This window comes from Mirounga angustirostris, unplaced genomic scaffold (genome assembly GCF_029215605.1).
Source record: "Mirounga angustirostris isolate CCGP_5_RB_7025 unplaced genomic scaffold, mMirAng1.0.hap1 SCAF_1, whole genome shotgun sequence".
Taxonomy (NCBI): Eukaryota; Metazoa; Chordata; class Mammalia; order Carnivora; family Phocidae; genus Mirounga; species Mirounga angustirostris.
Window position 1 is genome coordinate 136,322,096 of NW_026991709.1, and position 11,953 is coordinate 136,334,048.

At 42.6% G+C, this 11,953-nt stretch overlaps 1 pseudogene; it reads right to left on the reverse strand.

Annotated features, from left to right (window-relative positions):
* Window positions 1-11,227: 11,227 nt before the first annotated feature.
* On the reverse strand, window positions 11,228-11,736 carry LOC135362270 (small ribosomal subunit protein eS6-like; annotated as a pseudogene).
* Window positions 11,737-11,953: the final 217 nt, after the last annotated feature.

An 11,953-nucleotide genomic window follows, 5' to 3' on the forward strand; every position in this document is an offset into this window, starting at 1 on the left:
AGCCTTATATTAATTATCTATTGTTACATTTAAAAATTACCTGAAAAACAACAGACATTTTTATCTTACAGATTCTGTGGGTTAGGAATTCAGCAGTAGCTTATCTTAGTAGCTCCAGCTGAGTCTTTCATGAGGTTGAACTCGATATGTTGGCTAGGGCTGCATTCATGTACAGGCTTGTCTGGGGCTACCGGGTGTGTTTCCAAAAGGACTCCCTTGCCTGCTGTGGAACGGAGGGCTGGAGTAGCCTGCTAGCAGATGTCCCCACATGGACCTCTCCACAGAGTTGCTTGACGACCATCCTCACAACACATCGGCTGGCTTCCCCAGGGGCAAGTGTGCCAAGAGAAAACAAGGAAGAAGTCACTGGCCGGTTACGACCTAGTCTCCAAAGTCACACCCATCACTTCTGCCATAGTCTATGCATTAGAAGTGAGTCACTCTGAAACCAAAAATACATTATATGTTAATTAATTGAATTTAAATTTTTAAAATGTTAAAAAAGAAAAAAAGAAGTGAGCCACTAAGTTCATCTCATACTCAAGAGGAAGGGAATTAAGAACCATCTCTTGAAGAAATGAGTAATCAAGGAAATTTTAGACATATTTTTAAACCACAACAAGCTCTAAAGTATTTTGGAAAGTTATCCAACACACACACACACACACACACACACACACTTTTATGCTTTTGTCATTGCAGTGGTATTTACAAAACAGAATTATAAAAACCTGCCATATCCCATGGTCAGGAAAATGTTGAGTAAAGCAAGATATGTACATGTTACATAGCAACTTCAAATAATGTTTTCCAAGAATATTTAGTAGCATATGCAAGGGCTTCTTAAATTATAACATTAAACGGGAAAAGCATTATGTGAAAAATATAAACAGAAAAATATTTAAAAGAAATAAATCAAAATGTTAAAACCAGTTGTCTTTGGGTGTTAGAGTTGAATGTTAGTATTCTCCTCTCTCTAATCATCAGTATTTCCACATAACAAAGCATCCAGTTTCCTCTCTTCTCAGCTTACAGTATACTTACAAGCAATCTGTATACAATGCTCTTTTAAAACTTACAAGTATGCTTATTAAACACTTTCCTAATTTTTAACAGGAGAATTTCTTCAGTCCTTTTAAAATTATCAAATTAGTGATTTTTTTTCATTATAAAATCTCAATCTGAAAGACGTAGCAAAATAGACATTCCTGATCATTGCTGATAGTTGGGAGAATGCCTACCTCCCCCCGCCCCACAAGGGATCTTGTTATGCTCAGGTGACGCTTAGAGCAGTGCTGGGACGAGACAAGACATGTGCAATGAAGGGCATTTGGAGTCTAGGCCTTAGTACAAGCCAGGTGGATAGCTGACCCCAGAGAGTGATTCCTGGGCCCACAGGTTGGAAGCAGGCCTCTGTACCAACACAGCTCATATGAACTCACACTGTAATTCATATATAGCCTTCTATTAGCCACTCACCTGAGGATTTTCCACACAACAGATCTGCAAGGGGACCTCTCTTATAAATGGGATTCAGGTCGGACCCACCCTCCCTTCTTCTGTTCCTTACTCTCAGCCTCCACCCACCCCATTCCATCCATGCTCCCATTACAGACAATTGTAACAGATACTGTATGCGCTCCACCCAGATCCCCAGGACTCCTCCTTACCACCCTGAGCATCCATCCCCCAGCCTCTGGGTGCTTTTGTAAAAGCTGGTGCCTGCACCTTTCTTCTGTGATTTCCTTTGAGCTACTGGACTGCTCTGGCTGCCAACACAGACAGCTGAAAATGCTTGGGAGTTCATATCTTATCCACTCGTAGCAAACCCTTGCCCCCAACACACACATGCACACACACATACACACACATACACACAGAACAGTCCTTAGCCAATGACTGATGGAAGGAAGACTATGAATGCCCAGCTCCCTTGTATCAAGCCAGGACAATCTTGACTTATAATTTATGCTTAGAGCTTCTCTGGGGCAGTCTGAGGCTGGAACTTGGTCTGAAATATCACTGTATTGGTGTCTTTCCTTCCCTACCTTACTTCCCCATACTCTTTCCAATTCTCCTAGGTGCTCTTTCTTAATAGACGGTTTGCATAAATTCCTCTTTTCAGGGTCAGCTTGTGGAGAACTGATGAAAAACCCAAAGGCTAAATAGGATTTAAGTGCCTGGAGATGGGGGGTGTTAAGGTCCTTCAATGTAAAGAGCATCCAACACAACAAAGAGTTGCCTTGTCCCAAATGGCCATAGCACCCTGGCCAAGAAATGGGAGGGGGTGGGGGCGGAGGAGAAAGAGAGAGAGAGAACTCAGTTCAGACCAAATCCAGACAAAGTCCAGTGTTTAGATTTGGTTCAGGAGGAGGAGTCAATTGATGATATTGAAAAGGAGTGGCCAGAGAAAGGTAGGGAGAAAACCAGGAGAAGTGGGAAACCAAGAAAGCTAAGCATTCCAAAAAGAAAGGGGTGTCAGCAGAGTTAGGTGCTACTGAGGTCCCATAAGGCAAGAATGGAGAACTGGCCACTGAGTTTGCTCCATGGAAGTCTTGTGTGCCCCTGACAAGTGTAATGTCTAAGGGGGGCCGTGAGGGTGGGGTCCGAGTAAGAAATGAGTAACACAAAGGAAGAGGAGAAAGCTGGCATGTTTGGCCATGAATAGGTGTGGAATAATAGGAGAGTGGTTTGAAAGGAATTTGGGACAAGTGGAAACTTTGTAAGAACATGTTTATATAGTGATAGGAAAGATTCAGTAGAGAAGGAGCAATAGATGGTGCATGAGAGAAAGGAGAAAACAGAAAGAACAGAGCATGAACAGGCAAGAAGGGATGGGATGGAGATCTCCCGAAGTGTATCTACCCTTCCCCAAAGGCCCCAGTTCTTAAACCCTAATGCTTGTTGTCCTGCCCAGGAGCCCATATCTGACCCCTTCCCAGTGGAAAGGAAATGCATTAATTTTTCATAATGACTCACCTTCCTCAAACAACAGATTGAAAGACTTCCTGCTAAAGCTCACATAAAAACCATAATAAATCTCCTCGCATTTATTTGGTTCTCATGCCCTACGTGGTCTTGAATAATGGTCATGGCAGGTAGGGCAAGAAATTCGATTTTTGGTTTTTTGTTTTCGTTTCTTAAGATTTTATTTATTTATTTGACAGAGAAAGACACAGCGAGAGAGGGAACACAAGCAGGGGAAGTGGGGGAGGAGAAGCAGGTTTCCCGCTGAGCAGGGAGCCCGATGTGGGGCTCGATCCCAGGACCCTGGGACCATGACCTGAGCCGAAGGCAGACACTTAACGACTTAGCCACCCAGGCACCCCAGAAATTTGATTTTTGAAAGGCAAAACTCCTCCTCCCTTGCCTCCTATGGACTTCTGTGACCTCTGTGGAAGTACGTTGCTTGAATCTTTCAAGAGAGAACTTGCTGCAAGGAATGTGGTTAGTTGACTACCTCTTCGAGATCCTTCCCAGTATTCACACTGAGGCCAGGCTCTTCCCACGTTGCTCCCGGCCAATGACTGAGCGCCACGGGGCGACTAGAGCCAGGGCTTCCTGGCTAATACAGGACTCCTCTCACTGGCAATCTTTGCTCTGAAGCTCCCCACCAGCCTGATCTAGACTTTCGCAGAGATGCATTGCAATCTCAGCTTCTTTCTCCAAATCCTCCTTCTTCCACCCTGTCCTTCCGCAGCTGTCACACGTGCAGCGTGGTCTGAAGATTTTAACTGGCCCTGTGACCTCTGTCCTTTCTCTTCCACAGATATTTCCTGCACCAAACCTCTTGCATTTCTCATTCTGTCTTGGTGTCTGCTTCCTGCAGGACCCAAAGTGACACCTATTCCTCTTCCTTTAAATATCCAACACATGCCCCAAGATTAGGATTGTGTTTAGCTCACCATTTTGATGATTTTTCATATATTGCATTTCAACCAAAGACTTGGCATCTGTAGAAATATCAAATCAAATTTTTGTACTTTCAAGAAGTAGATGATTAATAAATTGTTGTTATTATTGATAGCTATGCTCATTTTATAAGTGATTATTATAACCTCCAAAGGATCTGGCACCAACTCATATTTGTCTGTTGCCTATTGAGTAAGCATAGTTCAATAGATTGTTATTTTTGTTTGCTCTTTGCCAACAAAGAAATCACAGTGTTCAGTTGCCAAATGAATAGACCGGAATAATGTCATGATACAAATAGAGCAAAAATGCCACCAAGGCATTCTGTACCCATAGGGTTCTTGGCTACAAACAAAAACTAACTTAAGCAATAGGGAATTTTTCAACATGATATAGGGTAGTGGAAAGGAGACTGACAGGGTACCAGAGACCAGGGCACCAGGCTTGGGAATGGATTGAAAGAACCAAGGGAGCTCTGAGGGTCAAGATGCTGGGAACAATACTCAGTAGTCATTTCATGGTGGGAAATCCTGGACAGTACTGGGCTAGCATTGGGGCCCTTGTTGCAACAAGTCATCTGCAACCACCTCTGATACCCGTGTGTCCAACTGGTTGGGCTCAAATCAAACAGCTGCCAGGTGGCTGCACCAGGGAAAGGGAGAGAAGAGATCCAGGAAGTTCACCTTGCCAAGGGGGGAGACAGACACTGTTTCTACCAGGGCCACGAACAAAGGGGAGAAGAAATTCCTTCCGAGGACATTAAGGTGGTATTATGAATGTGCTAAGTGCGGGGGAAGATGAAAATTAAAAAGACACATTCCAGCACACACTCCTAGATCCTAAACCAGCCCCTTCCCATCATCTGAAGGCATGGGAAGTGTATTCAAAGAAAATACTAGACCAGCGGCTCTCAATGTTGGGTGATGGAAGAATCATGTGGGGAGCTTTTACAAATCCTAATGCTCAGGTCAAAACCCAAACCAATTAAATAAGAGTTTTGAGGGTGGGACCTAGGCATTGGTACCTTGTAAAGCTCCCCAGACAATTCTAACGTGCAGCCAAGGTTGAGAACAACCTTATTAGTTAGTAGAAAGCCCAGTACACAAAACAGACAACACAGCCCTGCTCCAGTGGGTGGGGAGATTGGTACTGCTCCCATCCCACTGGTCCCTGAGGCACCTCCCAGGAAACCTTTTATACGAGCACTTGTAATTGTACATTTGTTGACTCCCCTCTTTTCCCACACCCAAATCCACTCTGTCAGTCTGGCTTGAGCTTCAAGAGATTCCGACGACCTCCCCCGCGGCCACCGCTCTGGCCCACGCCAGCATCCTCTCTTGCTTGGATGCCATGATAGCTTCCTAACTGGTCTCCCTGCTTCTACCCTTGCCCCCCGCAATCTGCTCCCAACACAGCAATACAAGTGATGCTTGTATCACATAAACCAGAGCGTGGCCCTCCTCTGCCCAAAACCCTGAGATGGCTCCTGGTTTGCTCAGAGTAAAGGCCAAAACCTCTGAGCCGCTACACCAGGGGTCAACACATTTTTTAGCAAATACTTCAGGCTGTGTAGGCCATATGGTCTCTGTCACAACTACTCAACTCAGCCATGGTAGCCAAAAAGCAGCCCTAGATGATGTGTAAATGAACAAGCATGGCTGTGTGCCAAGAAGACGATGTACAAAAACAAGCAGAGGGGCTGGATTTGCTCCGCAGGCTGCTGTGTGCCAACCCCTGCTGAACAAATCAGACCCCCGATGCAGTTTCTGCCTGACACCTTCCTGTCCTCCTCCTCACTCTCTCCTTTCCAGTCGCGCTGGCTCCCTGAAGACGCCAGAACGCTCCAGGCGTTCTCCTGCCTTAGCGAGTGGGCTCTACCTTCCCTCTGCCCTCGAAGCTTTTCCTTTGGCTACCTGTCACCTCGTTCAAGCCTTCGTACAAACCTTATCTTTTCAATCAGGCCCATCAGGACACCCTATTTAATAGAGCACCTGCCTCCCCACCTCCATGGCACCCTACATCACCCTTACTCTTTCCCTCTCTAATTTCCTTCTCTGATTTTCTTTCCATAGCACCTTTTACTCTTAAGTATAGTTTGAATTTATTTATTAAGCCATTTACTGTCTATCCAGAATGTAACCAGCACAAGTGCAGAGTATCTGTCAGGGTTCAATCAGAGCAGCAGAACCACCATGAGAAATAGGGAATAGGATTTATTCTAGGGATTAGTCAGTAGGCAGTTGTAAGGGCAGGTGGGCAGCTATGCAGGCTACTGCCTCTACATCTGGTTGGAGCCTGAAGTCACCATGAGTCAATGATTCAGGAAGGAATCCTAGATGTACACGAGAGCAGGAACAACGTGGAATTCACAAGGACAAATACAGACAAACTGGAACCTACATCTGTCACTCACAAACCTAAACTCAGTGCTATAGGAATCTGCAGGAGAATTGGTCCCTTTTGCCATAAGCAGCACCACGCTGGGCTCAGGCCACCAGAGAAGCAGGAGGAGGAGACCCAGCAGGACCCGAAGATCACCCAATAGCACACTAGGAAGGCAATCCAGCAGATCAGCTCCAACATGCACAAGCTACAGCGGTGCCTGGTGCCCTGCACTGACCTTCAGAGGCTAATGGCTGCAGCTTTGCTCTTGCCTTTCAGATCTTATGCAGATTTCTCCTATGGCCATCCCTAACCCAGAACCATAGAGAGAGAAAATTCTGGGAAATGTAGTTCCAGCTTAGATAGGTTGGCACATTATAAAGCCACCACAGAGAGGAGTAATACTGTCTGTTTGTTTTACTGAAGAATCAGAATCCCAAGGACTTAAAGCAGTGCCTGGCACATTGTAGATGCTTAAAAAATAGTTGATGAATGAATGAATGATACTTTGATGGATATTTGATTCATGTCAGCTCCTCTACTTGTATGCAAGTTCCTGAGAGCCGAGAGCATGTGTTTTATGCCCACCATTGTATCATCAGCACCTAGCACACACAACCACTCTCTGTGCAGCCTCTCTGTGCAAGAAATTCTTCCCAGTAGCCAAAAATAGATACCTAATGTTATCTCTGCAAGAATGCCAAAGGGTAGCCAACACAGACCCGCAGCAACATCTCCTAAAGTCCTTTCTCCAAACTCCAAGGCTGCCCCAAGGCTTGTGCATCCCTCCCTCAGCTCACAACGCACACCCCCAAATTACTCCCTCACCACTCTTCACCACACCCACTTCAATTTTAGTATATGTGCTGCCGAAGCGAGCACACCACCACACCCACTTCACCTTCTTACATTGATCCTTCTCTCCCTTACCTTTCTATATAAATCTCCTTATCCCCTACACCCCACCCACCACCAAACACCCTAACGCACATCAGAAGGCCACAGTGAGCTGACAGATTCAATCTCCCTTAGATTGCATATGTGTGTGAGGGTATACATATATACGTATATAATTGTAATATATTTATTATATATTATTAATATATATTAAATATCTTTTATTTTCTCCCTCCTACTGAATAAATGAACAAAGAAACAAACAAAGCAAATGAATGAATGAATTTGAAAACCAGTGGTCTAAACTACTATTCTTCCTTTTAGCAGCCTTGCAATTGCAGGAGCTCTTTACTGACACTAAGACTGGGAGCACATGATAAATTAAGTCCTTTGGATATTAATGTGATAGAATCAAACTAAGTGATATTTCAAATATATATATATATATATGAACACATAGTGGATGAAAATATTGTGCAAACTATTGGGTCATAACAACATTAAAAATAGAAGAAATCAAGATTATTGAGAAAATTACACAGATGCTAGGAGATATGAATTTGTCATTTAAAATATTTTTAAAAGACCATTTTGTACTCATGAAAGAAACTGAAGAAGACACAAAGAAATGGAAAAACGTTCCATGCTCATGGATTGGAAGAAAAAATATTATGAAGATGTCAATGCTACCTAGAGCAATCTACACATTTAATACAATCCCTATCAAAATACCATCCACTTTTTTTAAAGAAATGGAACAGATAATCCTAAAATTTGTAGGGAACCAGAAAAGACCCCGAATAGCCAGAGGAATATTGAAAAAGAAAAGCAAAGGTGGTGGCATCACAATTCCGGACTTCCAGCTCTATTACAAAGCTGTCATCATCAAGACAGTACGGTACTGGCACAAAAACAGACACATAGATCAATGGAACAGAATAGAGAGCCCAGAAATGGACCCTCAACTCTATGGTCAACTAATCCTTGACAAAGCAGGAAAGAATGTCCAATGGCAAAAAGACAGTCTCTTCAACAAATGGTGTTGGGAAAATTGGACAGCCACATGCAGAAGAATGAAACTGGACCATTTCCTTACACCACACACAAAAATAGACTCAAAATGGTTGAAAAATCTCAGTGCGAAACAGGAGTCCATCAACATCCTAAAGGAGAACACAGGAGCAACCTCTTCGACCTCAGCCACAGCAACTTCTTCCTAGAAACATCGCCAAAGGCAAGGGAAGCAAAGGCAAAAATGAACTATTGGGACTTCATCAAGATAAAAGGCTTTTGCACAGCAAAAGAAACAGTCAACAAAACCAAAAGACAACCAACAGAATGGGAGAAGATATTTGCAAATGACATATCACATAAAGGGCTAGTATCCAAAATCTATAAAGAACTCATCAAACTCAACACCCAAAGAACAAAGAATCCAATCAAGAAATGGGTAGAAGACATGAACAGACATTTTTCCAAAGAAGACAATCAAATGACCAACAAACACATGAAAAAGTGCTCCACATCACTTGGCATCAAGGAAATCCAAATCAAAACCTCAATGAGATACCACCTCACACCAGTGTTGGCGGGGATGCGGAGAAAGGGGAACCCTCCTACACTGTCGGTAGGAATGCAAGCTGGCTCAGCCACTCTGGAAAATAGTATGGAGGTTCCTCAAAAAGTTAAAAATAGAGCTACCATATGACCCAGCAATTGCACTACTGGGTATTTACCCCAAAGATACAAATGTAGTGATCCGAAAGGGTATGTCACCCCAATGTTTAGAGCAGCAATGTCCACAATAGCCAAACTATGGAAAGAGCCCAGATGTCCATCAACAGATGAATGGATAAAGATGTGGTATATATATACAATGGAATATTATGCCGCCATCAAAAGGAATAAAATCTTGCCATTTGCAATGACTGGATGGAACTGGAGGGTATTATGATGAGCGAAATAAGTCAATCAGAGAAAGACATGTATCATATGATGTCACTGATATGAGGAATTCTTAATCTCAGGAAACAAACTGAGGGTTGCTGGAGTGGTGGGAGGTGGGAGGGATGGGGTGGCTGGGTGATAGACATTGGGGAGGGTATGTGCTATGGTGAGCACTGTGAATTGTGTAAGACTGTTGAATCAGAGACCTGTACCTCTGAAACAAATAATACATTATATGTTAAAAAAAAAAAAAGAAGAAGAAGAAGGAGATAGTAGGAAGGGAAAATGAAGCAGGGGAATTCAGAGGGGGAGACAAACCATGAGAGACTATGGACTCTGAGAAACAAACTGAGGGTTCTAGAGGGGAGGGGGGTGAGGGGGGGTTAGCCTGGTGATGGGTATTAAAGAGGGCATGTACTGAATGGAGCACTGGGTGTTATATGCAAACAATGAATCATGGAACACTACATCAAAAACTAATGATGTAATGTATGGTGATTAACATAAAAAAATCACATAGAAAGGGATTTACTTAACTTTGAGGGATATCCTCATACTAAACTTTATAATTTTCAATTATCTTTAAAATTGTATCTATTACTGCTAAATAAATGTTTTCTAAGTCCTAAAAAAAAATTTTTTTTAAAAAGTCAATTTTGTTTCATGCCTTTGTGCTTATGTTATCTATTAAGTAATAGTAATAAAGCCAAAATTATTGACTTCATAAAGGCACTGACAATAAAGAAATAGGTAATATAAAAATATTTTATTTGGCTTTGAAACACTATATATGTAAATATATACATATATAAAAACACACATGCAAGGTGTGTGTATATATATATATATATATATATAAAACATTTATATTCAGGAAAAGTGGTCTAAAATTTACTCCTGATAACTCACAAAGTGGATAATCCTCAGGCAAAAATAATCCAGCTTTAGCTTTCTTCAAACAGAGAATTAAATGTTCTCTGGATATATAGACAATAGAGGACAAAAAACAGGGTTGTACATCTCTGGCACATTTCAAGCAGAGCAAAGAAATTCCCAGGAAATCCCCAACCCACTGCCACATTTATTCTGAGCCAAGGTCAAATCAGGAGGGAAGTGAATCGTGCATCCTTAATACCTCCTGAAGCTTCATTCCTAGAACAAAGATAAAGACTTTCCCTAGACTTCACCCCCAAATCAGGGAACAACTTCATATTATCTAAAAGATGATCCAATATGTGTGAATAATAATAAAACCAAGCTAAAAATCCTTCAGCCACTGGGGTTTGTGATCAATTGATTCTGGAATGAGTCATCTCCAGAATAAACTTCCCCGTCTTTCCTAGGACAGACTATGCAAATAGTCCTCACTAGTTTTTCCCTCACTCTGGAGTTGCTAAAATCAGACAACTTTGGTGTTGTTTATAACACAAACCACTATGAATTGTTGGGTAAAGTCCCCATAATCTCAAAGTGGACTGTTTCTACCTGAGGAAACAGCACGGCTCAGCAATGAGCGAGCTACCCATACAGACATCTGTAAAAGCCAACTTGGTGACTCATTGTTAAGTGGTCATCTTAAAAGAATCATAGTTATGAATCAATTTGCAATCAATTCTCTATAAATGAAAGCCCTGACTAACTTAGTTCAATGAATCATAGAAATCAAGAGGAACAATGTGAAAAATTAAGAAAGAGATAGAGGTGAGGGGAAAATGTGATATGATGGAGTCAAATTTCATGGCTGACAGTGAGAAACCAGGGAAGATACAATATGCTCCTATTATTGACAGGGGAGAACTGTTTTGTTTTTTTTTTAAGTCTGATCTTATTTATTTGTTAATCTTTAGAAAATCTCATTTTTGACTGGCCTCAGACTTAGAGGTACAAGCTCTCAGGGAAGATGGCCTCTGTCCCTCGGCAATCTGTTCCTGGCGTTTTAATTTGGTCTCCTTCATTGTCTTGGCCAGAAGTTTAGCCTATTCTGCAGCCTCTTCCTTATTTTTCTTAGTACACCGTTTCTTCAGAGCAATACACCATTGTTTGTGTTGGAGGGCACAAGATGCTGAGTCTTGGGCGCTTTGGTTCTAGGTTACTTACCTTCTTCATTTGGGGGCATTCTCACAAGAGATGGGCAGACATCATCTTCTTTAGAGACTGTGGATTCTGCTAGCTCTTTTGGAACCCCAGGCGATGAGGCACAGTAATATCAGTAAGTCCAGGAATGTTCTATCCAACCCCCCCCCTTTTTTTTACAATGACCAGGTTGACAACACTGAGATTGGCATCCACAATATAACCCCAAGCAGATTTGCGCCTTCTCTCTCCAGTCCTCCTTGGTCTGTAGCAGGAATGCCCCTCACTCAGCAGCAGGCGGACACGGCCATGGGTCAGGACAACCTGCTCCGTGGGGAAGCCTTGTTTGTCATCGCCACCACTGATTCGGACCGCGTAACCCTTCCATTCTTCACCCACGGCAGCAGCAACAGCTTCTGTGGCCTTATGCTGCTCATAAAAGCTACGAAGTTGGCATTCATCGTCCACTTCAATGAGTTTCTGGCAACCAGTAGCTGGGAAAGAGATGTTCAGCTCCATCCTGAAGCAGCCTACCGCCTCCCAGAAGCCACAAAAAAGAGCAGGAGCATTGTTTTTAAATGGCAAGAAGTACCTGTCTGCTCTGAGAGTACTTAACACTTCCTAAATGCATGACCTAAGTCATTCACTCAGAGAATGTGACCAAGCCCCTTTGAGCTTATAATAATAATAATCACTTGGACATAATGAACTTGACTTTCACTATGAAATAACAAGGCATAAA